General features: G+C 50.2%; 29 non-coding genes across 29 annotated transcripts; all 29 read right to left on the bottom strand.

Moving 5' to 3' along the window:
- Positions 1-325: 325 nt before the first annotated feature.
- Trnaa-ugc (transfer RNA alanine (anticodon UGC)) lies at positions 326-398 on the bottom strand. Its single transcript has one exon. It is a non-coding gene; the product is annotated as a tRNA-Ala (tRNA).
- A 1,013-nt stretch (positions 399-1,411) lies between these two features.
- Trnaa-agc (transfer RNA alanine (anticodon AGC)) lies at positions 1,412-1,484 on the bottom strand. Its single transcript has one exon. It is a non-coding gene; the product is annotated as a tRNA-Ala (tRNA).
- A 423-nt stretch (positions 1,485-1,907) lies between these two features.
- Positions 1,908-1,980, bottom strand: Trnaa-ugc (transfer RNA alanine (anticodon UGC)). The gene has a single exon. It is a non-coding gene; the product is annotated as a tRNA-Ala (tRNA).
- Positions 1,981-2,993: 1,013 nt separating this feature from the next.
- Positions 2,994-3,066, bottom strand: Trnaa-agc (transfer RNA alanine (anticodon AGC)). The gene has a single exon. It is a non-coding gene; the product is annotated as a tRNA-Ala (tRNA).
- A 423-nt stretch (positions 3,067-3,489) lies between these two features.
- Positions 3,490-3,562, bottom strand: Trnaa-ugc (transfer RNA alanine (anticodon UGC)). The gene has a single exon. It is a non-coding gene; the product is annotated as a tRNA-Ala (tRNA).
- Positions 3,563-4,575: 1,013 nt separating this feature from the next.
- On the bottom strand, positions 4,576-4,648 carry Trnaa-agc (transfer RNA alanine (anticodon AGC)). The gene has a single exon. It is a non-coding gene; the product is annotated as a tRNA-Ala (tRNA).
- A 423-nt stretch (positions 4,649-5,071) lies between these two features.
- Trnaa-ugc (transfer RNA alanine (anticodon UGC)) lies at positions 5,072-5,144 on the bottom strand. The gene has a single exon. It is a non-coding gene; the product is annotated as a tRNA-Ala (tRNA).
- Positions 5,145-6,157: 1,013 nt separating this feature from the next.
- On the bottom strand, positions 6,158-6,230 carry Trnaa-agc (transfer RNA alanine (anticodon AGC)). The gene has a single exon. It is a non-coding gene; the product is annotated as a tRNA-Ala (tRNA).
- Positions 6,231-6,653: 423 nt separating this feature from the next.
- Positions 6,654-6,726, bottom strand: Trnaa-ugc (transfer RNA alanine (anticodon UGC)). The gene has a single exon. It is a non-coding gene; the product is annotated as a tRNA-Ala (tRNA).
- Positions 6,727-7,734: 1,008 nt separating this feature from the next.
- Positions 7,735-7,807, bottom strand: Trnaa-agc (transfer RNA alanine (anticodon AGC)). Its single transcript has one exon. It is a non-coding gene; the product is annotated as a tRNA-Ala (tRNA).
- A 423-nt stretch (positions 7,808-8,230) lies between these two features.
- Trnaa-ugc (transfer RNA alanine (anticodon UGC)) lies at positions 8,231-8,303 on the bottom strand. The gene has a single exon. It is a non-coding gene; the product is annotated as a tRNA-Ala (tRNA).
- Positions 8,304-9,311: 1,008 nt separating this feature from the next.
- On the bottom strand, positions 9,312-9,384 carry Trnaa-agc (transfer RNA alanine (anticodon AGC)). The gene has a single exon. It is a non-coding gene; the product is annotated as a tRNA-Ala (tRNA).
- A 423-nt stretch (positions 9,385-9,807) lies between these two features.
- On the bottom strand, positions 9,808-9,880 carry Trnaa-ugc (transfer RNA alanine (anticodon UGC)). Its single transcript has one exon. It is a non-coding gene; the product is annotated as a tRNA-Ala (tRNA).
- A 1,008-nt stretch (positions 9,881-10,888) lies between these two features.
- Trnaa-agc (transfer RNA alanine (anticodon AGC)) lies at positions 10,889-10,961 on the bottom strand. The gene has a single exon. It is a non-coding gene; the product is annotated as a tRNA-Ala (tRNA).
- A 423-nt stretch (positions 10,962-11,384) lies between these two features.
- On the bottom strand, positions 11,385-11,457 carry Trnaa-ugc (transfer RNA alanine (anticodon UGC)). Its single transcript has one exon. It is a non-coding gene; the product is annotated as a tRNA-Ala (tRNA).
- Positions 11,458-12,465: 1,008 nt separating this feature from the next.
- On the bottom strand, positions 12,466-12,538 carry Trnaa-agc (transfer RNA alanine (anticodon AGC)). Its single transcript has one exon. It is a non-coding gene; the product is annotated as a tRNA-Ala (tRNA).
- A 423-nt stretch (positions 12,539-12,961) lies between these two features.
- On the bottom strand, positions 12,962-13,034 carry Trnaa-ugc (transfer RNA alanine (anticodon UGC)). Its single transcript has one exon. It is a non-coding gene; the product is annotated as a tRNA-Ala (tRNA).
- A 1,008-nt stretch (positions 13,035-14,042) lies between these two features.
- On the bottom strand, positions 14,043-14,115 carry Trnaa-agc (transfer RNA alanine (anticodon AGC)). The gene has a single exon. It is a non-coding gene; the product is annotated as a tRNA-Ala (tRNA).
- A 423-nt stretch (positions 14,116-14,538) lies between these two features.
- On the bottom strand, positions 14,539-14,611 carry Trnaa-ugc (transfer RNA alanine (anticodon UGC)). Its single transcript has one exon. It is a non-coding gene; the product is annotated as a tRNA-Ala (tRNA).
- A 1,008-nt stretch (positions 14,612-15,619) lies between these two features.
- On the bottom strand, positions 15,620-15,692 carry Trnaa-agc (transfer RNA alanine (anticodon AGC)). Its single transcript has one exon. It is a non-coding gene; the product is annotated as a tRNA-Ala (tRNA).
- Positions 15,693-16,115: 423 nt separating this feature from the next.
- On the bottom strand, positions 16,116-16,188 carry Trnaa-ugc (transfer RNA alanine (anticodon UGC)). Its single transcript has one exon. It is a non-coding gene; the product is annotated as a tRNA-Ala (tRNA).
- Positions 16,189-17,196: 1,008 nt separating this feature from the next.
- On the bottom strand, positions 17,197-17,269 carry Trnaa-agc (transfer RNA alanine (anticodon AGC)). The gene has a single exon. It is a non-coding gene; the product is annotated as a tRNA-Ala (tRNA).
- A 423-nt stretch (positions 17,270-17,692) lies between these two features.
- On the bottom strand, positions 17,693-17,765 carry Trnaa-ugc (transfer RNA alanine (anticodon UGC)). Its single transcript has one exon. It is a non-coding gene; the product is annotated as a tRNA-Ala (tRNA).
- Positions 17,766-18,771: 1,006 nt separating this feature from the next.
- On the bottom strand, positions 18,772-18,844 carry Trnaa-agc (transfer RNA alanine (anticodon AGC)). Its single transcript has one exon. It is a non-coding gene; the product is annotated as a tRNA-Ala (tRNA).
- Positions 18,845-19,270: 426 nt separating this feature from the next.
- On the bottom strand, positions 19,271-19,344 carry Trnaa-ugc (transfer RNA alanine (anticodon UGC)). Its single transcript has one exon. It is a non-coding gene; the product is annotated as a tRNA-Ala (tRNA).
- Positions 19,345-20,344: 1,000 nt separating this feature from the next.
- Positions 20,345-20,417, bottom strand: Trnaa-agc (transfer RNA alanine (anticodon AGC)). Its single transcript has one exon. It is a non-coding gene; the product is annotated as a tRNA-Ala (tRNA).
- A 423-nt stretch (positions 20,418-20,840) lies between these two features.
- On the bottom strand, positions 20,841-20,914 carry Trnaa-ugc (transfer RNA alanine (anticodon UGC)). Its single transcript has one exon. It is a non-coding gene; the product is annotated as a tRNA-Ala (tRNA).
- A 1,496-nt stretch (positions 20,915-22,410) lies between these two features.
- Trnaa-ugc (transfer RNA alanine (anticodon UGC)) lies at positions 22,411-22,484 on the bottom strand. The gene has a single exon. It is a non-coding gene; the product is annotated as a tRNA-Ala (tRNA).
- Positions 22,485-23,497: 1,013 nt separating this feature from the next.
- On the bottom strand, positions 23,498-23,571 carry Trnaa-agc (transfer RNA alanine (anticodon AGC)). Its single transcript has one exon. It is a non-coding gene; the product is annotated as a tRNA-Ala (tRNA).
- Positions 23,572-23,708: the final 137 nt, after the last annotated feature.

The following is a 23,708-nucleotide window of genomic DNA, read 5'->3' on the forward strand; positions in this document are numbered from 1 at the left end:
GTGTCTTTCAGGTTTCCTGCATTCTGTATCGAATCGTAGTTGGCCAAAATTAAAGTGGCACGCACAACGTCGAAAATAGCGTTCGGCCACCGCTCTGAGTAAGACGAACGTGTTGTCCACACTCTAGACTTCATTGAGGTTAGGCCGTTATACCTAAGACAGATTTGCACTCGATGACACCTCGACAACAGCCGGTCCTCACATTCACGTCTTGCTCTCCTTACGTCAGTATACATCATATGAGTCTGTGACGCTGGCTTTGCAACATCTAGCGTGTCTTTATGCTCGCCGCGACCAACACTTACCATGCACTGTCCACAAAACATGGAGGCGCCGGGGCTTGAACGCGGGACCTTTCACATGCAAAGCGAACGCTCTACCAACTGAGCTACGCCCCCAAGCGCAACAAAGCTGCGCTGTTTTCCATCCTTTGCTACTCTGATGTGCGCGGACATGATGGTTGGTTGGTTTATAGGGGCGAAGGGACCAGTGTACAAAGGCGCGATCACGTTCATATGCACAAGAGTTCCAAGTAGTTTCGATGCTCTGGTATTACGACTACAAATTCCGTGTGTATTTAAAGTCTTAAATTGAAAGGACAGTCACAAATTGCTCCGTTTTCACTCCTTGTCGACAATCACACAGCGCCTGAGGTAACAAGCACATCTGAAGCCCCATTGTGCACTCGACTGTTGATGCCAACTCACTGCCGCGCACTTTACTACTGTGTACCACTCTTGTCGTCCAACTGCAAAAGACTGGGCCACAACAAGCTTCCGCGTCTCCATTGCACTGCGCAAACTACGAAACGCTCCCCAAACATTGCACTCACCCATGCAGACGACTTTTCCGACTTTACACGACGCTCACGCAACGCTCACGCTAGTGACAGCCTTATTTAGAGCTTGACGTCGCACCCAAGCGAGTGAGCACATTTCGCCTACGGCTTAGGCCGCCCAACTAGTGTGGCTGCTCGGTCTCTGCAGGCAGCAAGGGGCTGCAAACTTCCCGTGTTCGCGCCTATGTCACCTCCGCTTGCTTGTCAGAGACAGAGTGTCGCAAAACATACAACTCACTCCATGAATTGATTGCTACGGCATCTGTCATCAGCAGTCATAACTAGCAACACCAGTAGCAGCCGACTGCACGTAAAGAATGGGAATGTGCAGTGGGATTTTTGTGAACTCGGCGCAAGGCAGATCTTTCCGACATAGGTTTGAGAATCTTAAGGGAAGACTCGTACTGGTTCTAAATTAAGTATAGGGCTGGGAGGAGGGTGGTTCCTGCGCGTAACAGCACGCTTGCCAATTGTTGCTGCTAATCGTTCGCTCGTATCTGCCTAGACACATTTGCTGGCTGTGAATTATTTCACTTGCATGGCAGTGTGCGCATGTTGGTGTGTTAAAAATTCTGGAGACGCTGGGTATCGATCCCAGTACCTCTCGCATGCTAAGCGAGCGCTCTACCATCTGAGCTACGCCCCCTGATGACGGATAGTGCTACATACAACCATATCAATATCACAGACCCTTGCACTCCCATTATTCCGCAGACAAACACTACTCTCAATGTGTCCGTGAGGGTGTCTTTCAGGTTTCCTGCATTCTGTATCGAATCGTAGTTGGCCAAAATTAAAGTGGCACGCACAACGTCGAAAATAGCGTTCGGCCACCGCTCTGAGTAAGACGAACGTGTTGTCCACACTCTAGACTTCATTGAGGTTAGGCCGTTATACCTAAGACAGATTTGCACTCGATGACACCTCGACAACAGCCGGTCCTCACATTCACGTCTTGCTCTCCTTACGTCAGTATACATCATATGAGTCTGTGACGCTGGCTTTGCAACATCTTGCGTGTCTTTAGGCTCGCCGCGACCAACACTTACCATGCACTGTCCACGAAACATGGAGGCGCCGGGGCTTGAACCCGGGACCTTTCACATGCAAAGCGAACGCTCTACCAACTGAGCTACGCCCCCAAGCGCAACAAAGCTGCGCTGTTTTCCATCCTTTGCTACTCTGATGTGCGCGGACATGATGGTTGGTTGGTTTATAGGGGCGAAGGGACCAGTGTACAAAGGCGCGATCACGTTCATATGCACAAGAGTTCCAAGTAGTTTCGATGCTCTGGTATTACGACTACAAATTCCGTGTGTATTTAAAGTCTTAAATTGAAAGGACAGTCACAAATTGCTCCGTTTTCACTCCTTGTCGACAATCACACAGCGCCTGAGGTAACAAGCACATCTGAAGCCCCATTGTGCACTCGACTGTTGATGCCAACTCACTGCCGCGCACTTTACTACTGTGTACCACTCTTGTCGTCCAACTGCAAAAGACTGGGCCACAACAAGCTTCCGCGTCTCCATTGCACTGCGCAAACTACGAAACGCTCCCCAAACATTGCACTCACCCATGCAGACGACTTTTCCGACTTTACACGACGCTCACGCAACGCTCACGCTAGTGACAGCCTTATTTAGAGCTTGACGTCGCACCCAAGCGAGTGAGCACATTTCGCCTACGGCTTAGGCCGCCCAACTAGTGTGGCTGCTCGGTCTCTGCAGGCAGCAAGGGGCTGCAAACTTCCCGTGTTCGCGCCTATGTCACCTCCGCTTGCTTGTCAGAGACAGAGTGTCGCAAAACATACAACTCACTCCATGAATTGATTGCTACGGCATCTGTCATCAGCAGTCATAACTAGCAACACCAGTAGCAGCCGACTGCACGTAAAGAATGGGAATGTGCAGTGGGATTTTTGTGAACTCGGCGCAAGGCAGATCTTTCCGACATAGGTTTGAGAATCTTAAGGGAAGACTCGTACTGGTTCTAAATTAAGTATAGGGCTGGGAGGAGGGTGGTTCCTGCGCGTAACAGCACGCTTGCCAATTGTTGCTGCTAATCGTTCGCTCGTATCTGCCTAGACACATTTGCTGGCTGTGAATTATTTCACTTGCATGGCAGTGTGCGCATGTTGGTGTGTTAAAAATTCTGGAGACGCTGGGTATCGATCCCAGTACCTCTCGCATGCTAAGCGAGCGCTCTACCATCTGAGCTACGCCCCCTGATGACGGATAGTGCTACATACAACCATATCAATATCACAGACCCTTGCACTCCCATTATTCCGCAGACAAACACTACTCTCAATGTGTCCGTGAGGGTGTCTTTCAGGTTTCCTGCATTCTGTATCGAATCGTAGTTGGCCAAAATTAAAGTGGCACGCACAACGTCGAAAATAGCGTTCGGCCACCGCTCTGAGTAAGACGAACGTGTTGTCCACACTCTAGACTTCATTGAGGTTAGGCCGTTATACCTAAGACAGATTTGCACTCGATGACACCTCGACAACAGCCGGTCCTCACATTCACGTCTTGCTCTCCTTACGTCAGTATACATCATATGAGTCTGTGACGCTGGCTTTGCAACATCTAGCGTGTCTTTATGCTCGCCGCGACCAACACTTACCATGCACTGTCCACAAAACATGGAGGCGCCGGGGCTTGAACGCGGGACCTTTCACATGCAAAGCGAACGCTCTACCAACTGAGCTACGCCCCCAAGCGCAACAAAGCTGCGCTGTTTTCCATCCTTTGCTACTCTGATGTGCGCGGACATGATGGTTGGTTGGTTTATAGGGGCGAAGGGACCAGTGTACAAAGGCGCGATCACGTTCATATGCACAAGAGTTCCAAGTAGTTTCGATGCTCTGGTATTACGACTACAAATTCCGTCTGTATTTAAAGTCTTAAATTGAAAGGACAGTCACAAATTGCTCCGTTTTCACTCCTTGTCGACAATCACACAGCGCCTGAGGTAACAAGCACATCTGAAGCCCCATTGTGCACTCGACTGTTGATGCCAACTCACTGCCGCGCACTTTACTACTGTGTACCACTCTTGTCGTCCAACTGCAAAAGACTGGGCCACAACAAGCTTCCGCGTCTCCATTGCACTGCGCAAACTACGAAACGCTCCCCAAACATTGCACTCACCCATGCAGACGACTTTTCCGACTTTACACGACGCTCACGCAACGCTCACGCTAGTGACAGCCTTATTTAGAGCTTGACGTCGCACCCAAGCGAGTGAGCACATTTCGCCTACGGCTTAGGCCGCCCAACTAGTGTGGCTGCTCGGTCTCTGCAGGCAGCAAGGGGCTGCAAACTTCCCGTGTTCGCGCCTATGTCACCTCCGCTTGCTTGTCAGAGACAGAGTGTCGCAAAACATACAACTCACTCCATGAATTGATTGCTACGGCATCTGTCATCAGCAGTCATAACTAGCAACACCAGTAGCAGCCGACTGCACGTAAAGAATGGGAATGTGCGGTGGGATTTTTGTGAACTCGGCGCAAGGCAGATCTTTCCGACATAGGTTTGAGAATCTTAAGGGAAGACTCGTACTGGTTCTAAATTAAGTATAGGGCTGGGAGGAGGGTGGTTCCTGCGCGTAACAGCACGCTTGCCAATTGTTGCTGCTAATCGTTCGCTCGTATCTGCCTAGACACATTTGCTGGCTGTGAATTATTTCACTTGCATGGCAGTGTGCGCATGTTGGTGTGTTAAAAATTCTGGAGACGCTGGGTATCGATCCCAGTACCTCTCGCATGCTAAGCGAGCGCTCTACCATCTGAGCTACGCCCCCTGATGACGGATAGTGCTACATACAACCATATCAATATCACAGACCCTTGCACTCCCATTATTCCGCAGACAAACACTACTCTCAATGTGTCCGTGAGGGTGTCTTTCAGGTTTCCTGCATTCTGTATCGAATCGTAGTTGGCCAAAATTAAAGTGGCACGCACAACGTCGAAAATAGCGTTCGGCCACCGCTCTGAGTAAGACGAACGTGTTGTCCACACTCTAGACTTCATTGAGGTTAGGCCGTTATACCTAAGACAGATTTGCACTCGATGACACCTCGACAACAGCCGGTCCTCACATTCACGTCTTGCTCTCCTTACGTCAGTATACATCATATGAGTCTGTGACGCTGGCTTTGCAACATCTAGCGTGTCTTTATGCTCGCCGCGACCAACACTTACCATGCACTGTCCACAAAACATGGAGGCGCCGGGGCTTGAACGCGGGACCTTTCACATGCAAAGCGAACGCTCTACCAACTGAGCTACGCCCCCAAGCGCAACAAAGCTGCGCTGTTTTCCATCCTTTGCTACTCTGATGTGCGCGGACATGATGGTTGGTTGGTTTATAGGGGCGAAGGGACCAGTGTACAAAGGCGCGATCACGTTCATATGCACAAGAGTTCCAAGTAGTTTCGATGCTCTGGTATTACGACTACAAATTCCGTGTGTATTTAAAGTCTTAAATTGAAAGGACAGTCACAAATTGCTCCGTTTTCACTCCTTGTCGACAATCACACAGCGCCTGAGGTAACAAGCACATCTGAAGCCCCATTGTGCACTCGACTGTTGATGCCAACTCACTGCCGCGCACTTTACTACTGTGTACCACTCTTGTCGTCCAACTGCAAAAGACTGGGCCACAACAAGCTTCCGCGTCTCCATTGCACTGCGCAAACTACGAAACGCTCCCCAAACATTGCACTCACCCATGCAGACGACTTTTCCGACTTTACACGACGCTCACGCAACGCTCACGCTAGTGACAGCCTTATTTAGAGCTTGACGTCGCACCCAAGCGAGTGAGCACATTTCGCCTACGGCTTAGGCCGCCCAACTAGTGTGGCTGCTCGGTCTCTGCAGGCAGCAAGGGGCTGCAAACTTCCCGTGTTCGCGCCTATGTCACCTCCGCTTGCTTGTCAGAGACAGAGTGTCGCAAAACATACAACTCACTCCATGAATTGATTGCTACGGCATCTGTCATCAGCAGTCATAACTAGCAACACCAGTAGCAGCCGACTGCACGTAAAGAATGGGAATGTGCAGTGGGATTTTTGTGAACTCGGCGCAAGGCAGATCTTTCCGACATAGGTTTGAGAATCTTAAGGGAAGACTCGTACTGGTTCTAAATTAAGTATAGGGCTGGGAGGAGGGTGGTTCCTGCGCGTAACAGCACGCTTGCCAATTGTTGCTGCTAATCGTTCGCTCGTATCTGCCTAGACACATTTGCTGGCTGTGAATTATTTCACTTGCATGGCAGTGTGCGCATGTTGGTGTGTTAAAAATTCTGGAGACGCTGGGTATCGATCCCAGTACCTCTCGCATGCTAAGCGAGCGCTCTACCATCTGAGCTACGCCCCCTGATGACGGATAGTGCTACATACAACCATATCAATATCACAGACCCTTGCACTCCCATTATTCCGCAGACAAACACTACTCTCAATGTGTCCGTGAGGGTGTCTTTCAGGTTTCCTGCATTCTGTATCGAATCGTAGTTGGCCAAAATTAAAGTGGCACGCACAACGTCGAAAATAGCGTTCGGCCACCGCTCTGAGTAAGACGAACGTGTTGTCCACACTCTAGACTTCATTGAGGTTAGGCCGTTATACCTAAGACAGATTTGCACTCGATGACACCTCGACAACAGCCGGTCCTCACATTCACGTCTTGCTCTCCTTACGTCAGTATACATCATATGAGTCTGTGACGCTGGCTTTGCAACATCTAGCGTGTCTTTATGCTCGCCGCGACCAACACTTACCATGCACTGTCCACAAAACATGGAGGCGCCGGGGCTTGAACGCGGGACCTTTCACATGCAAAGCGAACGCTCTACCAACTGAGCTACGCCCCCAAGCGCAACAAAGCTGCGCTGTTTTCCATCCTTTGCTACTCTGATGTGCGCGGACATGATGGTTGGTTGGTTTATAGGGGCGAAGGGACCAGTGTACAAAGGCGCGATCACGTTCATATGCACAAGAGTTCCAAGTAGTTTCGATGCTCTGGTATTACGACTACAAATTCCGTCTGTATTTAAAGTCTTAAATTGAAAGGACAGTCACAAATTGCTCCGTTTTCACTCCTTGTCGACAATCACACAGCGCCTGAGGTAACAAGCACATCTGAAGCCCCATTGTGCACTCGACTGTTGATGCCAACTCACTGCCGCGCACTTTACTACTGTGTACCACTCTTGTCGTCCAACTGCAAAAGACTGGGCCACAACAAGCTTCCGCGTCTCCATTGCACTGCGCAAACTACGAAACGCTCCCCAAACATTGCACTCACCCATGCAGACGACTTTTCCGACTTTACACGACGCTCACGCAACGCTCACGCTAGTGACAGCCTTATTTAGAGCTTGACGTCGCACCCAAGCGAGTGAGCACATTTCGCCTACGGCTTAGGCCGCCCAACTAGTGTGGCTGCTCGGTCTCTGCAGGCAGCAAGGGGCTGCAAACTTCCCGTGTTCGCGCCTATGTCACCTCCGCTTGCTTGTCAGAGACAGAGTGTCGCAAAACATACAACTCACTCCATGAATTGATTGCTACGGCATCTGTCATCAGCAGTCACAACTAGCAACACCAGTAGCAGCCGACTGCACGTAAAGAATGGGAATGTGCAGTGGGATTTTTGTGAACTCGGCGCAAGGCAGATCTTTCCGACATAGGTTTGAGAATCTTAAGGGAAGACTTGTACTGGTTCTAAATTAAGTATAGGGCTGGGAGGAGGGTGCTTCCTGCGCGTAACAGCACGCTTGCCAATTGTGGCTGCTAATCGTTCGCTCGTATCTGCCTAGACACATTCGCTGGCTGTGAATTATTTGCATGGCAGTGTGCGAATGTTGGTGTGTTAAAAATTCTGGAGACGCTGGGTATCGATCCCAGTACCTCTCGCATGCTAAGCGAGCGCTCTACCATCTGAGCTACGCCCCCTGATGACGGATAGTGCTACATACAACCATATCAATATCACAGACCCTTGCACTCCCATTATTCCGCAGACAAACACTACTCTCAATGTGTCCGTGAGGGTGTCTTTCAGGTTTCCTGCATTCTGTATCGAATCGTAGTTGGCCAAAATTAAAGTGGCACGCACAACGTCGAAAATAGCGTTCGGCCACCGCTCTGAGTAAGACGAACGTGTTGTCCACACTCTAGACTTCATTGAGGTTAGGCCGTTATACCTAAGATAGATTTGCACTCGATGACACCTCGACAACAGCCGGTCCTCACATTCACGTCTTGCTCTCCTTACGTCAGTATACATCATATGAGTCTGTGAGGCTGGCTTTGCAACATCTTGCGTGTCTTTAGGCTCGCCGCGACCAACACTTACCATGCACTGTCCACAAAACATGGAGGCGCCGGGGCTTGAACCCGGGACCTTTCACATGCAAAGCGAACGCTCTACCAACTGAGCTACGCCCCCAAGCGCAACAAAGATGCGCTGTTTTCCATCCTTTGCTACTCTGATGTGCGCGGACATGATGGTTGGTTGGTTCATAGGGGCGAAGGGACCAGTGTACAAAGGCGCGATCACGTTCATATGCACAAGAGTTCCAAGTAGTTTCGATGCTCTGGTATTACGACTACAAATTCCGTCTGTATTTAACGTCTTAAATTGAAAGGACAGTCACAAATTGCTCCGTTTTCACTCCATGTCGACAATCACACAGCGCCTGAGGTAACAAGCACATCTGAAGCCCCATTGTGCACTCGACTGTTGATGCCAACTCACTGCCTCGCACTTTACTACTGTGTACCACTCTTGTCGTCCAACTGCAAAAGACTGGGCCACAACAAGTTTCCGCGTCTCCATTGCACTGCGCAAACTACGAAACGCTCCCCAAACATTGCACTCACCTATGCAGACGACTTTTCCGACTTTTCACGACGCTCACGCAACGCTCACGCTAGTGACAGCCTTATTTAGAGCTTGACGTCGCGCCCAAGCGAGTGAGCACATTTCGCCTACGGCTTAGGCCGCCCAACTAGTGTGGCTGCTCGGTCTCTGCAGGCAGCGAGGAGCTGCAAACTTCCCGTGTTCGCGCCTATGTCACCTCCGCTTGCTTGTCAGAGACAGAGTGTCGCAAAACATACAACTCACTCCATGAATTGATTGCTACGGCATCTGTCATCAGCAGTCACAACTAGCAACACCAGTAGCAGCCGACTGCACGTAAAGAATGGGAATGTGCAGTGGGATTTTTGTGAACTCGGCGCAAGGCAGATCTTTCCGACATAGGTTTGAGAATCTTAAGGGAAGACTTGTACTGGTTCTAAATTAAGTATAGGGCTGGGAGGAGGGTGCTTCCTGCGCGTAACAGCACGCTTGCCAATTGTGGCTGCTAATCGTTCGCTCGTATCTGCCTAGACACATTCGCTGGCTGTGAATTATTTGCATGGCAGTGTGCGCATGTTGGTGTGTTAAAAATTCTGGAGACGCTGGGTATCGATCCCAGTACCTCTCGCATGCTAAGCGAGCGCTCTACCATCTGAGCTACGCCCCCTGATGACGGATAGTGCTACATACAACCATATCAATATCACAGACCCTTGCACTCCCATTATTCCGCAGACAAACACTACTCTCAATGTGTCCGTGAGGGTGTCTTTCAGGTTTCCTGCATTCTGTATCGAATCGTAGTTGGCCAAAATTAAAGTGGCACGCACAACGTCGAAAATAGCGTTCGGCCACCGCTCTGAGTAAGACGAACGTGTTGTCCACACTCTAGACTTCATTGAGGTTAGGCCGTTATACCTAAGATAGATTTGCACTCGATGACACCTCGACAACAGCCGGTCCTCACATTCACGTCTTGCTCTCCTTACGTCAGTATACATCATATGAGTCTGTGAGGCTGGCTTTGCAACATCTTGCGTGTCTTTAGGCTCGCCGCGACCAACACTTACCATGCACTGTCCACAAAACATGGAGGCGCCGGGGCTTGAACCCGGGACCTTTCACATGCAAAGCGAACGCTCTACCAACTGAGCTACGCCCCCAAGCGCAACAAAGATGCGCTGTTTTCCATCCTTTGCTACTCTGATGTGCGCGGACATGATGGTTGGTTGGTTCATAGGGGCGAAGGGACCAGTGTACAAAGGCGCGATCACGTTCATATGCACAAGAGTTCCAAGTAGTTTCGATGCTCTGGTATTACGACTACAAATTCCGTCTGTATTTAACGTCTTAAATTGAAAGGACAGTCACAAATTGCTCCGTTTTCACTCCATGTCGACAATCACACAGCGCCTGAGGTAACAAGCACATCTGAAGCCCCATTGTGCACTCGACTGTTGATGCCAACTCACTGCCTCGCACTTTACTACTGTGTACCACTCTTGTCGTCCAACTGCAAAAGACTGGGCCACAACAAGTTTCCGCGTCTCCATTGCACTGCGCAAACTACGAAACGCTCCCCAAACATTGCACTCACCTATGCAGACGACTTTTCCGACTTTTCACGACGCTCACGCAACGCTCACGCTAGTGACAGCCTTATTTAGAGCTTGACGTCGCGCCCAAGCGAGTGAGCACATTTCGCCTACGGCTTAGGCCGCCCAACTAGTGTGGCTGCTCGGTCTCTGCAGGCAGCGAGGAGCTGCAAACTTCCCGTGTTCGCGCCTATGTCACCTCCGCTTGCTTGTCAGAGACAGAGTGTCGCAAAACATACAACTCACTCCATGAATTGATTGCTACGGCATCTGTCATCAGCAGTCACAACTAGCAACACCAGTAGCAGCCGACTGCACGTAAAGAATGGGAATGTGCAGTGGGATTTTTGTGAACTCGGCGCAAGGCAGATCTTTCCGACATAGGTTTGAGAATCTTAAGGGAAGACTTGTACTGGTTCTAAATTAAGTATAGGGCTGGGAGGAGGGTGCTTCCTGCGCGTAACAGCACGCTTGCCAATTGTGGCTGCTAATCGTTCGCTCGTATCTGCCTAGACACATTCGCTGGCTGTGAATTATTTGCATGGCAGTGTGCGCATGTTGGTGTGTTAAAAATTCTGGAGACGCTGGGTATCGATCCCAGTACCTCTCGCATGCTAAGCGAGCGCTCTACCATCTGAGCTACGCCCCCTGATGACGGATAGTGCTACATACAACCATATCAATATCACAGACCCTTGCACTCCCATTATTCCGCAGACAAACACTACTCTCAATGTGTCCGTGAGGGTGTCTTTCAGGTTTCCTGCATTCTGTATCGAATCGTAGTTGGCCAAAATTAAAGTGGCACGCACAACGTCGAAAATAGCGTTCGGCCACCGCTCTGAGTAAGACGAACGTGTTGTCCACACTCTAGACTTCATTGAGGTTAGGCCGTTATACCTAAGATAGATTTGCACTCGATGACACCTCGACAACAGCCGGTCCTCACATTCACGTCTTGCTCTCCTTACGTCAGTATACATCATATGAGTCTGTGAGGCTGGCTTTGCAACATCTTGCGTGTCTTTAGGCTCGCCGCGACCAACACTTACCATGCACTGTCCACAAAACATGGAGGCGCCGGGGCTTGAACCCGGGACCTTTCACATGCAAAGCGAACGCTCTACCAACTGAGCTACGCCCCCAAGCGCAACAAAGATGCGCTGTTTTCCATCCTTTGCTACTCTGATGTGCGCGGACATGATGGTTGGTTGGTTCATAGGGGCGAAGGGACCAGTGTACAAAGGCGCGATCACGTTCATATGCACAAGAGTTCCAAGTAGTTTCGATGCTCTGGTATTACGACTACAAATTCCGTCTGTATTTAACGTCTTAAATTGAAAGGACAGTCACAAATTGCTCCGTTTTCACTCCATGTCGACAATCACACAGCGCCTGAGGTAACAAGCACATCTGAAGCCCCATTGTGCACTCGACTGTTGATGCCAACTCACTGCCTCGCACTTTACTACTGTGTACCACTCTTGTCGTCCAACTGCAAAAGACTGGGCCACAACAAGTTTCCGCGTCTCCATTGCACTGCGCAAACTACGAAACGCTCCCCAAACATTGCACTCACCTATGCAGACGACTTTTCCGACTTTTCACGACGCTCACGCAACGCTCACGCTAGTGACAGCCTTATTTAGAGCTTGACGTCGCGCCCAAGCGAGTGAGCACATTTCGCCTACGGCTTAGGCCGCCCAACTAGTGTGGCTGCTCGGTCTCTGCAGGCAGCGAGGAGCTGCAAACTTCCCGTGTTCGCGCCTATGTCACCTCCGCTTGCTTGTCAGAGACAGAGTGTCGCAAAACATACAACTCACTCCATGAATTGATTGCTACGGCATCTGTCATCAGCAGTCACAACTAGCAACACCAGTAGCAGCCGACTGCACGTAAAGAATGGGAATGTGCAGTGGGATTTTTGTGAACTCGGCGCAAGGCAGATCTTTCCGACATAGGTTTGAGAATCTTAAGGGAAGACTTGTACTGGTTCTAAATTAAGTATAGGGCTGGGAGGAGGGTGCTTCCTGCGCGTAACAGCACGCTTGCCAATTGTGGCTGCTAATCGTTCGCTCGTATCTGCCTAGACACATTCGCTGGCTGTGAATTATTTGCATGGCAGTGTGCGCATGTTGGTGTGTTAAAAATTCTGGAGACGCTGGGTATCGATCCCAGTACCTCTCGCATGCTAAGCGAGCGCTCTACCATCTGAGCTACGCCCCCTGATGACGGATAGTGCTACATACAACCATATCAATATCACAGACCCTTGCACTCCCATTATTCCGCAGACAAACACTACTCTCAATGTGTCCGTGAGGGTGTCTTTCAGGTTTCCTGCATTCTGTATCGAATCGTAGTTGGCCAAAATTAAAGTGGCACGCACAACGTCGAAAATAGCGTTCGGCCACCGCTCTGAGTAAGACGAACGTGTTGTCCACACTCTAGACTTCATTGAGGTTAGGCCGTTATACCTAAGATAGATTTGCACTCGATGACACCTCGACAACAGCCGGTCCTCACATTCACGTCTTGCTCTCCTTACGTCAGTATACATCATATGAGTCTGTGAGGCTGGCTTTGCAACATCTTGCGTGTCTTTAGGCTCGCCGCGACCAACACTTACCATGCACTGTCCACAAAACATGGAGGCGCCGGGGCTTGAACCCGGGACCTTTCACATGCAAAGCGAACGCTCTACCAACTGAGCTACGCCCCCAAGCGCAACAAAGATGCGCTGTTTTCCATCCTTTGCTACTCTGATGTGCGCGGACATGATGGTTGGTTGGTTCATAGGGGCGAAGGGACCAGTGTACAAAGGCGCGATCACGTTCATATGCACAAGAGTTCCAAGTAGTTTCGATGCTCTGGTATTACGACTACAAATTCCGTCTGTATTTAACGTCTTAAATTGAAAGGACAGTCACAAATTGCTCCGTTTTCACTCCATGTCGACAATCACACAGCGCCTGAGGTAACAAGCACATCTGAAGCCCCATTGTGCACTCGACTGTTGATGCCAACTCACTGCCTCGCACTTTACTACTGTGTACCACTCTTGTCGTCCAACTGCAAAAGACTGGGCCACAACAAGTTTCCGCGTCTCCATTGCACTGCGCAAACTACGAAACGCTCCCCAAACATTGCACTCACCTATGCAGACGACTTTTCCGACTTTTCACGACGCTCACGCAACGCTCACGCTAGTGACAGCCTTATTTAGAGCTTGACGTCGCGCCCAAGCGAGTGAGCACATTTCGCCTACGGCTTAGGCCGCCCAACTAGTGTGGCTGCTCGGTCTCTGCAGGCAGCGAGGAGCTGCAAACTTCCCGTGTTCGCGCCTATGTCACCTCCGCTTGCTTGTCAGAGACAGAGTGTCGCAAAACATACAACTCACTCCATGAATTGATTGCTACGGCATCTGTCATCAGCAGTCACAACTAGCAACACCAGTAGCAGCCGACTGCACGTAAAGAATGGGAATGTGCAGTGGGATTTTTGTGAACTCGGCGCAAGGCAGATCTTTCCGACATAGGTTTGAGAATCTTAAGGGAAGACTTGTACTGGTTCTAAATTAAGTATAGGGCTGGGAGGAGGGTGCTTCCTGCGCGTAACAGCACGCTTGCCAATTGTGGCTGCTAATCGTTCGCTCGTATCTGCCTAGACACATTCGCTGGCTGTGAATTATTTGCATGGCAGTGTGCGCATGTTGGTGTGTTAAAAATTCTGGAGACGCTGGGTATCGATCCCAGTACCTCTCGCATGCTAAGCGAGCGCTCTACCATCTGAGCTACGCCCCCTGATGACGGATAGTGCTACATACAACCATATCAATATCACAGACCCTTGCACTCCCATTATTCCGCAGACAAACACTACTCTCAATGTGTCCGTGAGGGTGTCTTTCAGGTTTCCTGCATTCTGTATCGAATCGTAGTTGGCCAAAATTAAAGTGGCACGCACAACGTCGAAAATAGCGTTCGGCCACCGCTCTGAGTAAGACGAACGTGTTGTCCACACTCTAGACTTCATTGAGGTTAGGCCGTTATACCTAAGATAGATTTGCACTCGATGACACCTCGACAACAGCCGGTCCTCACATTCACGTCTTGCTCTCCTTACGTCAGTATACATCATATGAGTCTGTGAGGCTGGCTTTGCAACATCTTGCGTGTCTTTAGGCTCGCCGCGACCAACACTTACCATGCACTGTCCACAAAACATGGAGGCGCCGGGGCTTGAACCCGGGACCTTTCACATGCAAAGCGAACGCTCTACCAACTGAGCTACGCCCCCAAGCGCAACAAAGATGCGCTGTTTTCCATCCTTTGCTACTCTGATGTGCGCGGACATGATGGTTGGTTGGTTCATAGGGGCGAAGGGACCAGTGTACAAAGGCGCGATCACGTTCATATGCACAAGAGTTCCAAGTAGTTTCGATGCTCTGGTATTACGACTACAAATTCCGTCTGTATTTAACGTCTTAAATTGAAAGGACAGTCACAAATTGCTCCGTTTTCACTCCATGTCGACAATCACACAGCGCCTGAGGTAACAAGCACATCTGAAGCCCCATTGTGCACTCGACTGTTGATGCCAACTCACTGCCTCGCACTTTACTACTGTGTACCACTCTTGTCGTCCAACTGCAAAAGACTGGGCCACAACAAGTTTCCGCGTCTCCATTGCACTGCGCAAACTACGAAACGCTCCCCAAACATTGCACTCACCTATGCAGACGACTTTTCCGACTTTTCACGACGCTCACGCAACGCTCACGCTAGTGACAGCCTTATTTAGAGCTTGACGTCGCGCCCAAGCGAGTGAGCACATTTCGCCTACGGCTTAGGCCGCCCAACTAGTGTGGCTGCTCGGTCTCTGCAGGCAGCGAGGAGCTGCAAACTTCCCGTGTTCGCGCCTATGTCACCTCCGCTTGCTTGTCAGAGACAGAGTGTCGCAAAACATACAACTCACTCCATGAATTGATTGCTACGGCATCTGTCATCAGCAGTCACAACTAGCAACACCAGTAGCAGCCGACTGCACGTAAAGAATGGGAATGTGCAGTGGGATTTTTGTGAACTCGGCGCAAGGCAGATCTTTCCGACATAGGTTTGAGAATCTTAAGGGAAGACTTGTACTGGTTCTAAATTAAGTATAGGGCTGGGAGGAGGGTGCTTCCTGCGCGTAACAGCACGCTTGCCAATTGTGGCTGCTAATCGTTCGCTCGTATCTGCCTAGACACATTCGCTGGCTGTGAATTATTTGCATGGCAGTGTGCGCATGTTGGTGTGTTAAAAATTCTGGAGACGCTGGGTATCGATCCCAGTACCTCTCGCATGCTAAGCGAGCGCTCTACCATCTGAGCTACGCCCCCTGATGACGGATAGTGCTACATACAACCATATCAATATCACAGACCCTTGCACTCCCATTATTCCGCAGACAAACACTACTCTCAATGTGTCCGTGAGGGTGTCTTTCAGGTTTCCTGCATTCTGTATCGAATCGTAGTTGGCCAAAATTAAAGTGGCACGCACAACGTCGAAAATAGCGTTCGGCCACCGCTCTGAGTAAGACGAACGTGTTGTCCACACTCTAGACTTCATTGAGGTTAGGCCGTTATACCTAAGATAGATTTGCACTCGATGACACCTCGACAACAGCCGGTCCTCACATTCACGTCTTGCTCTCCTTACGTCAGTATACATCATATGAGTCTGTGAGGCTGGCTTTGCAACATCTTGCGTGTCTTTAGGCTCGCCGCGACCAACACTTACCATGCACTGTCCACAAAACATGGAGGCGCCGGGGCTTGAACCCGGGACCTTTCACATGCAAAGCGAACGCTCTACCAACTGAGCTACGCCCCCAAGCGCAACAAAGATGCGCTGTTTTCCATCCTTTGCTACTCTGATGTGCGCGGACATGATGGTTGGTTGGTTCATAGGGGCGAAGGGACCAGTGTACAAAGGCGCGATCACGTTCATATGCACAAGAGTTCCAAGTAGTTTCGATGCTCTGGTATTACGACTACAAATTCCGTCTGTATTTAACGTCTTAAATTGAAAGGACAGTCACAAATTGCTCCGTTTTCACTCCATGTCGACAATCACACAGCGCCTGAGGTAACAAGCACATCTGAAGCCCCATTGTGCACTCGACTGTTGATGCCAACTCACTGCCTCGCACTTTACTACTGTGTACCACTCTTGTCGTCCAACTGCAAAAGACTGGGCCACAACAAGTTTCCGCGTCTCCATTGCACTGCGCAAACTACGAAACGCTCCCCAAACATTGCACTCACCTATGCAGACGACTTTTCCGACTTTTCACGACGCTCACGCAACGCTCACGCTAGTGACAGCCTTATTTAGAGCTTGACGTCGCGCCCAAGCGAGTGAGCACATTTCGCCTACGGCTTAGGCCGCCCAACTAGTGTGGCTGCTCGGTCTCTGCAGGCAGCGAGGAGCTGCAAACTTCCCGTGTTCGCGCCTATGTCACCTCCGCTTGCTTGTCAGAGACAGAGTGTCGCAAAACATACAACTCACTCCATGAATTGATTGCTACGGCATCTGTCATCAGCAGTCACAACTAGCAACACCAGTAGCAGCCGACTGCACGTAAAGAATGGGAATGTGCAGTGGGATTTTTGTGAACTCGGCGCAAGGCAGATCTTTCCGACATAGGTTTGAGAATCTTAAGGGAAGACTTGTACTGGTTCTAAATTAAGTATAGGGCTGGGAGGAGGGTGCTTCCTGCGCGTAACAGCACGCTTGCCAATTGTGGCTGCTAATCGTTCGCTCGTATCTGCCTAGACACATTCGCTGGCTGTGAATTATTTGCATGGCAGTGTGCGCATGTTGGTGTGTTAAAAATTCTGGAGACGCTGGGTATCGATCCCAGTACCTCTCGCATGCTAAGCGAGCGCTCTACCATCTGAGCTACGCCCCCTGATGACGGATAGTGCTACATACAACCATATCAATATCACAGACCCTTGCACTCCCATTATTCCGCAGACAAACACTACTCTCAATGTGTCCGTGAGGGTGTCTTTCAGGTTTCCTGCATTCTGTATCGAATCGTAGTTGGCCAAAATTAAAGTGGCACGCACAACGTCGAAAATAGCGTTCGGCCACCGCTCTGAGTAAGACGAACGTGTTGTCCACACTCTAGACTTCATTGAGGTTAGGCCGTTATACCTAAGATAGATTTGCACTCGATGACACCTCGACAACAGCCGGTCCTCACATTCACGTCTTGCTCTCCTTACGTCAGTATACATCATATGAGTCTGTGAGGCTGGCTTTGCAACATCTTGCGTGTCTTTAGGCTCGCCGCGACCAACACTTACCATGCACTGTCCACAAAACATGGAGGCGCCGGGGCTTGAACCCGGGACCTTTCACATGCAAAGCGAACGCTCTACCAACTGAGCTACGCCCCCAAGCGCAACAAAGATGCGCTGTTTTCCATCCTTTGCTACTCTGATGTGCGCGGACATGATGGTTGGTTGGTTCATAGGGGCGAAGGGACCAGTGTACAAAGGCGCGATCACGTTCATATGCACAAGAGTTCCAAGTAGTTTCGATGCTCTGGTATTACGACTACAAATTCCGTCTGTATTTAACGTCTTAAATTGAAAGGACAGTCACAAATTGCTCCGTTTTCACTCCATGTCGACAATCACACAGCGCCTGAGGTAACAAGCACATCTGAAGCCCCATTGTGCACTCGACTGTTGATGCCAACTCACTGCCTCGCACTTTACTACTGTGTACCACTCTTGTCGTCCAACTGCAAAAGACTGGGCCACAACAAGTTTCCGCGTCTCCATTGCACTGCGCAACTACGAAACGCTCCCCAAACATTGCACTCCACTATGCAGACGACTTTTCCGACTTTTCACGACGCTCACGCAACGCTCACGCTAGTGACAGCCTTATTTAGAGCTTGACGTCGCGCCCAAGCGACGTGAGCACATTTCGCCTACGGCTTAGGCGCCCAACTAGTGTGGCTGCTCGGTCTCTGCAGGCAGCGAGGAGCTGCAAACTTCCCGTGTTCGCGCCTATGTCACCTCCGCTTGCTTGTCAGAGACAGAGTGTCGCAAAACATACAACTCACTCCATGAATGATTGCTACGGCATCTGTCATCAGCAGTCACAACTAGCAACACCAGTAGCAGCCGACTGCACGTAAAGAATGGGAATGTGCAGTGGGATTTTTGTGAACTCGGCGCAAGGCAGATCTTTCCGACATAGGTTTGAGAATCTTAAGGGAAGACTTGTACTGGTTCTAAATTAAGTATAGGGCTGGGAGGAGGGTGCTTCCTGCGCGTAACAGCACGCTTGCCAATTGTGGCTGCTAATCGTTCGCTCGTATCTGCCTAGACACATTCGCTGGCTGTGAATTATTTGCATGGCAGTGTGCGCATGTTGGTGTGTTAAAAATTCTGGAGACGCTGGGTATCGATCCCAGTACCTCTCGCATGCTAAGCGAGCGCTCTACCATCTGAGCTACGCCCCCTGATGACGGATAGTGCTACATACAACCCATATCAATATCACAGACCCTTGCACTCCCATTATTCCTCGCAGACAAACACTACTCTCAATGTGTCCGTGAGGGTGTCTTTCAGGTTTCCTGCATTCTGTATCGAATCGTAGTTGGCCAAAATTAAAGTGGCACGCACAACGTCGAAAATAGCGTTCGGCCACCGCTCTGAGTAAGACGAACGTGTTGTCCACACTCTAGACTTCATTGAGGTTAGGCCGTTATACCTAAGATAGATTTGCACTCGATGACACCTCGACAACAGCCGGTCCTCACATTCACGTCTTGCTCTCCTTACGTCAGTATACATCATATGAGTCTGTGAGGCTGGCTTTGCAACATCTTGCGTGTCTTTAGGCTCGCCGCGACCAACACTTACCATGCACTGTCCACAAAACATGGAGGCGCCGGGGCTTGAACCCGGGACCTTTCACATGCAAAGCCGAACGCTCTACCAACTGAGCTACGCCCCCAAGCGCAACAAAAGATGCGCTGTTTTCCATCCTTTGCTACTCTGATGTGCGCGGACATGATGGTTGGTTGGTTCATAGGGGCGAAGGGACCAGTGTACAAAGGCGCGATCACGTTCATATGCACAAGAGTTCCAAGTAGTTTCGATGCTCTGGTATTACGACTACAAATTCCGTCTGTATTTAACGTCTTAAATTGAAAGGACAGTCACAAATTGCTCCGTTTTCACTCCATGTCGACAATCACACAGCGCCTGAAGGTAACAAGCACATCTGAAGCCCCATTGTGCACTCGACTGTTGATGCCAACTCACTGCCTCGCACTTTACTACTGTGTACCACTCTTGTCGTCCAACTGCAAAAGACTGAGCCACAACAAGTTTCCGCGTCTCCATTGCACTGCGCAAACTACGAAACGCTCCCCAAACATTGCACTCACCTATGCAGACGACTTTTCCGACTTTACACGACGCTCACGCTAGTGACAGCCTTATTTAGAGCTTGACGTCGCGCCCAAGCGAGTGAGCACATTTCGCCTACGGCTTAGGGCCGCCCAACTAGTGTGGCTGCTCGGTCTCTGCAGGCAGCGAGGAGCTGCAAACTTCCCGTGTTCGCGCCTATGTCACCTCCGCTTGCTTGTCAGAGACAGAGTGTCGCAAAACATACAACTCACTCCATGAATTGATTGCTACGGCATCTGTCATCAGCAGTCACAACTAGCAACACCAGTAGCAGCCGACTGCACGTAAAGAATGGGAATGTGCAGTGGGATTTTTGTGAACTCGGCGCAAGGCAGATCTTTCCGACATAGGTTTGAGAATCTTAAGGGAAGACTTGTACTGGTTCTAAATTAAGTATAGGGCTGGGAGGAGGGTGCTTCCTGCGCGTAACAGCACGCTTGCAATTGTGGCTGCTAATCGTTCGCTCGTATCTGCCTAGACACATTCGCTGGCTGTGAATTATTTGCATGGCAGTGTGCGCAATGTTGGTGTGTTAAAAATTCTGGAGACGCTGGGTATCGATCCCAGTACCTCTCGCATGCTAAGCGAGCGCTCTACCATCTGAGCTACGCCCCCTGATGACGGATAGTGCTACATACAACCATATCAATATCACAGACCTTGCACTCCCATTATTCCGCAGACAAACACTACTCTCAATGTGTCCGTGAGGGTGTCTTTCAGGTTTCCTGCATTCTGTATCGAATCGTAGTTGGCCAAAATTAAAGTGGCACGCACAACGTCGAAATAGCGTTCGGCCACCCGCTCTGAGTAAGACGAACGTGTTGTCCACACTCTAGACTTCATTGAGGTTAGGCCGTTATACCTAAGATAGATTTGCACTCGATGACACCTCGACAACAGCCGGTCCTCACATTCACGTCTTGCTCTCCTTACGTCAGTATACATCATATGAGTCTGTGAGGCTGGCTTTTGCAACATCTAGCGTGTCTTTAGGCTCGCCGCGACCAACACTTACCATGCACTGTCCACAAAACATGGAGGCGCCGGGGCTTGAACCCGGGACCTTTTCACATGCAAAGCGAACGCTCTACCAACTGAGCTACGCCCCCAAGCGCAACAAAGATGCGCTGTTTTCCATCCTTTGCTACTCTGATGTGCGCGGACATGATGGTGGTTGGTTCATAGGGGCGAAGGGACCAGTGTACAAAGGCGCGATCACGTTCATATGCACAGAGTTCCAAGTAGTTCGATGCTCTGGTATTACGACTACAAATTCCGTCTGTATTTAACGTCTTAAATTGAAAGGACAGTCACAAATTGCTCCGTTTTCACTCCATGTCGACAATCACACAGCGCCTGAGGTAACAAGCACATCTGAAGCCCATTGTGCACTCGACTGTTGATGCCAACTCACTGCCTCGCACTTTACTACTGTGTACCACTCTTGTCGTCCAACTGCAAAAGACTGAGCCACAACAAGTTTCCGCGTCTCCATTGCACTGCGCAAACTACGAAACGCTCCCCAAACATTGCACTCACCTATGCAGACGACTTTTAACACGACTTTACAACGACGCTCACGCTAGTGACAGCCTTATTTAGAGCTTGACGTCGCGCCCAAGCGAGTGAGCACATTTCGCCTACGGCTTAGGCCGCCCAACTAGTGTGGCTGCTCGGTCCTCTGCAGGCAGCGAGGAGCTGCAAACTTCCCGTGTTCGCGCCTATGTCACCTCCGCTTGCTTGTCAGAGACAGAGTGTCGCAAAACATACAACTCACTCCATGATTGATTGCTACGGCATCTGTCATCAGCAGTCACAACTAGCAACACCAGTAGCAGCCGACTGCACGTAAAGATGGGGAATGTGCAGTGGGATTTTTGTGAACTCGGCGCAAGGCAGATCTTTCCGACATAGGTTGAGAATCTTAAGGGAAGACTTGTACTGGTTCTAAATTAAGTATAGGGCTGGGAGGAGGGTGCTTCCTGCGCGTAACAGCACTGCTTGCCAATTGTGGCTGCTAATCGTTCGCTCGTATCTGCCTAGACACATTCGCTGGCTGTGAATATTTGCATGGCAGTGTGCGCATGTTGGTGTGTGTTAAAAATTCTGGGAGACGCTGGGTATCGATCCCAGTACCTCTCGCATGCTAAGCGAGCGCTCTACCATCTGAGGCTACGCCCCCTGATGACGGATAGTGCTACATACAACCATATCAATATCACAGACCCTTGCACTCCCATTATTCCGCAGACAAACACTACTCTCAATGTGTCCCGTGAGGGTGTCTTTCAGGTTTCCTGCATTCTGTATCGAATCGTAGTTGGCCAAAATTAAAGTGGCACGCACAACGTCGAAAATAGCGTTCGGGCCACCGCTCTGAGTAAGACGAACGTGTTGTCCACACTCTAGACTTCATTGAGGTTAGGCCGTTATACCTAAGATAGATTTGCACTCGATGACACCTCGACAACAGCCGGTCCTCACATCACGTCTTGCTCTCCTTACGTCAGTATACATCATATGAGTCTGTGAGGCTGGCTTTGCAACATCTTGCGTGTCTTTAGGCTCGCCGCGACCAACACTTACCATGCACTGTCCACAAAACATGAGGCGCCGGGGCTTGAACCCGGGACCTTTCACATGCAAAGCGAACGCTCTACCAACTGAGCTACGCCCCCAAGCGCAACAAAGATGCGCTGTTTTCCATCCTTTGCTACTCTGATGTGCGCGGACATGATGGTTGGTTTGTTCATAGGGGCGAAGGGACCAGTGTACAAAGGCGCGATCACGTTCATATGCACAAGAGTTCCAAGTAGTTTCGATGCTCTGGTATTACGACTACAAATTCCGTCTGTATTTAACGTCTTAAATTGAAAAGGACAGTCACAAATTGCTCCGTTTTCACTTCCATGTCGACAATCACACAGCGCCTGAGGTAACAAGCACATCTGAAGCCCCATTGTGCACTCGACTGTTGATGCCAACTCACTGCCCTCGCACTTTACTACTGTGTACCACTCTTGTCGTCCAACTGCAAAAGACTGAGCCACAACAAGTTTCCGCGTCTCCATTGCACTGCGCAAAACTACGAAACGCTCCCCAAACATTGCACTCACCTATGCAGACGACTTTTCCGACTTTACACGACGCTCACGCAACGCTCACGCTAGTGACAGCCTTATTTAGAGCTTGACGTCGCGCCAAGCGAGGTGAGCACATTTCGCCTACGGCTTAGGCCGCCCAACTAGTGTGGCTGCTCGGTCTCTGCAGGCAGCGAGGAGCTGCAAACTTCCCGTGTTCGCGCCTATGTCACCTCCGCTTGCTTGTCAGAGACAGAGTGTCGCAAAACATACAACTCACTCCATGAATTGATTGCTACGGCATCTGTCATCAGCAGTCACAACTAGCAACACCAGTAGCAGCGACTGCACGTAAAGAATGGGAATGTGCAGTGGGATTTTTGTGAACTCGGCGCAAGGCAGATCTTTCCGACATAGGTTTGAGAATCTTAAGGGAAGACTTGTACTGGTTCTAAATTAAGTATAGGGCTGGGAGGAGGGTGCTTCCTGCGGCGTAACAGCACGCTTGCCAATTGTGGCTGCTAATCGTTCGCTCGTATCTGCCTAGACACATTCGCTGGCTGTGAATTATTTGCATGGCAGTGTGCGCATGTTGGTGGTGTTAAAAATTTCTGGAGACGCTGGGTATCGATCCCAGTACCTCTCGCATGCTAAGCGGAGCGCTCTACCATCTGAGCTACGCCCCCTGATGACGGATAGTGCTACATACAACCATATCAATATCACAGACCCTTGCACTCCCATTATTCCGCAGACAAACACTACTCTCAATGTGTCCGTGAGGGTGTCTTTCAGGTTTCCTGCATTCTGTATCGAATCGTAG

This window comes from Schistocerca cancellata, unplaced genomic scaffold, assembly GCF_023864275.1.
Source record: "Schistocerca cancellata isolate TAMUIC-IGC-003103 unplaced genomic scaffold, iqSchCanc2.1 HiC_scaffold_985, whole genome shotgun sequence".
Lineage (NCBI taxonomy): Eukaryota > Metazoa > Arthropoda > Insecta > Orthoptera > Acrididae > Schistocerca > Schistocerca cancellata.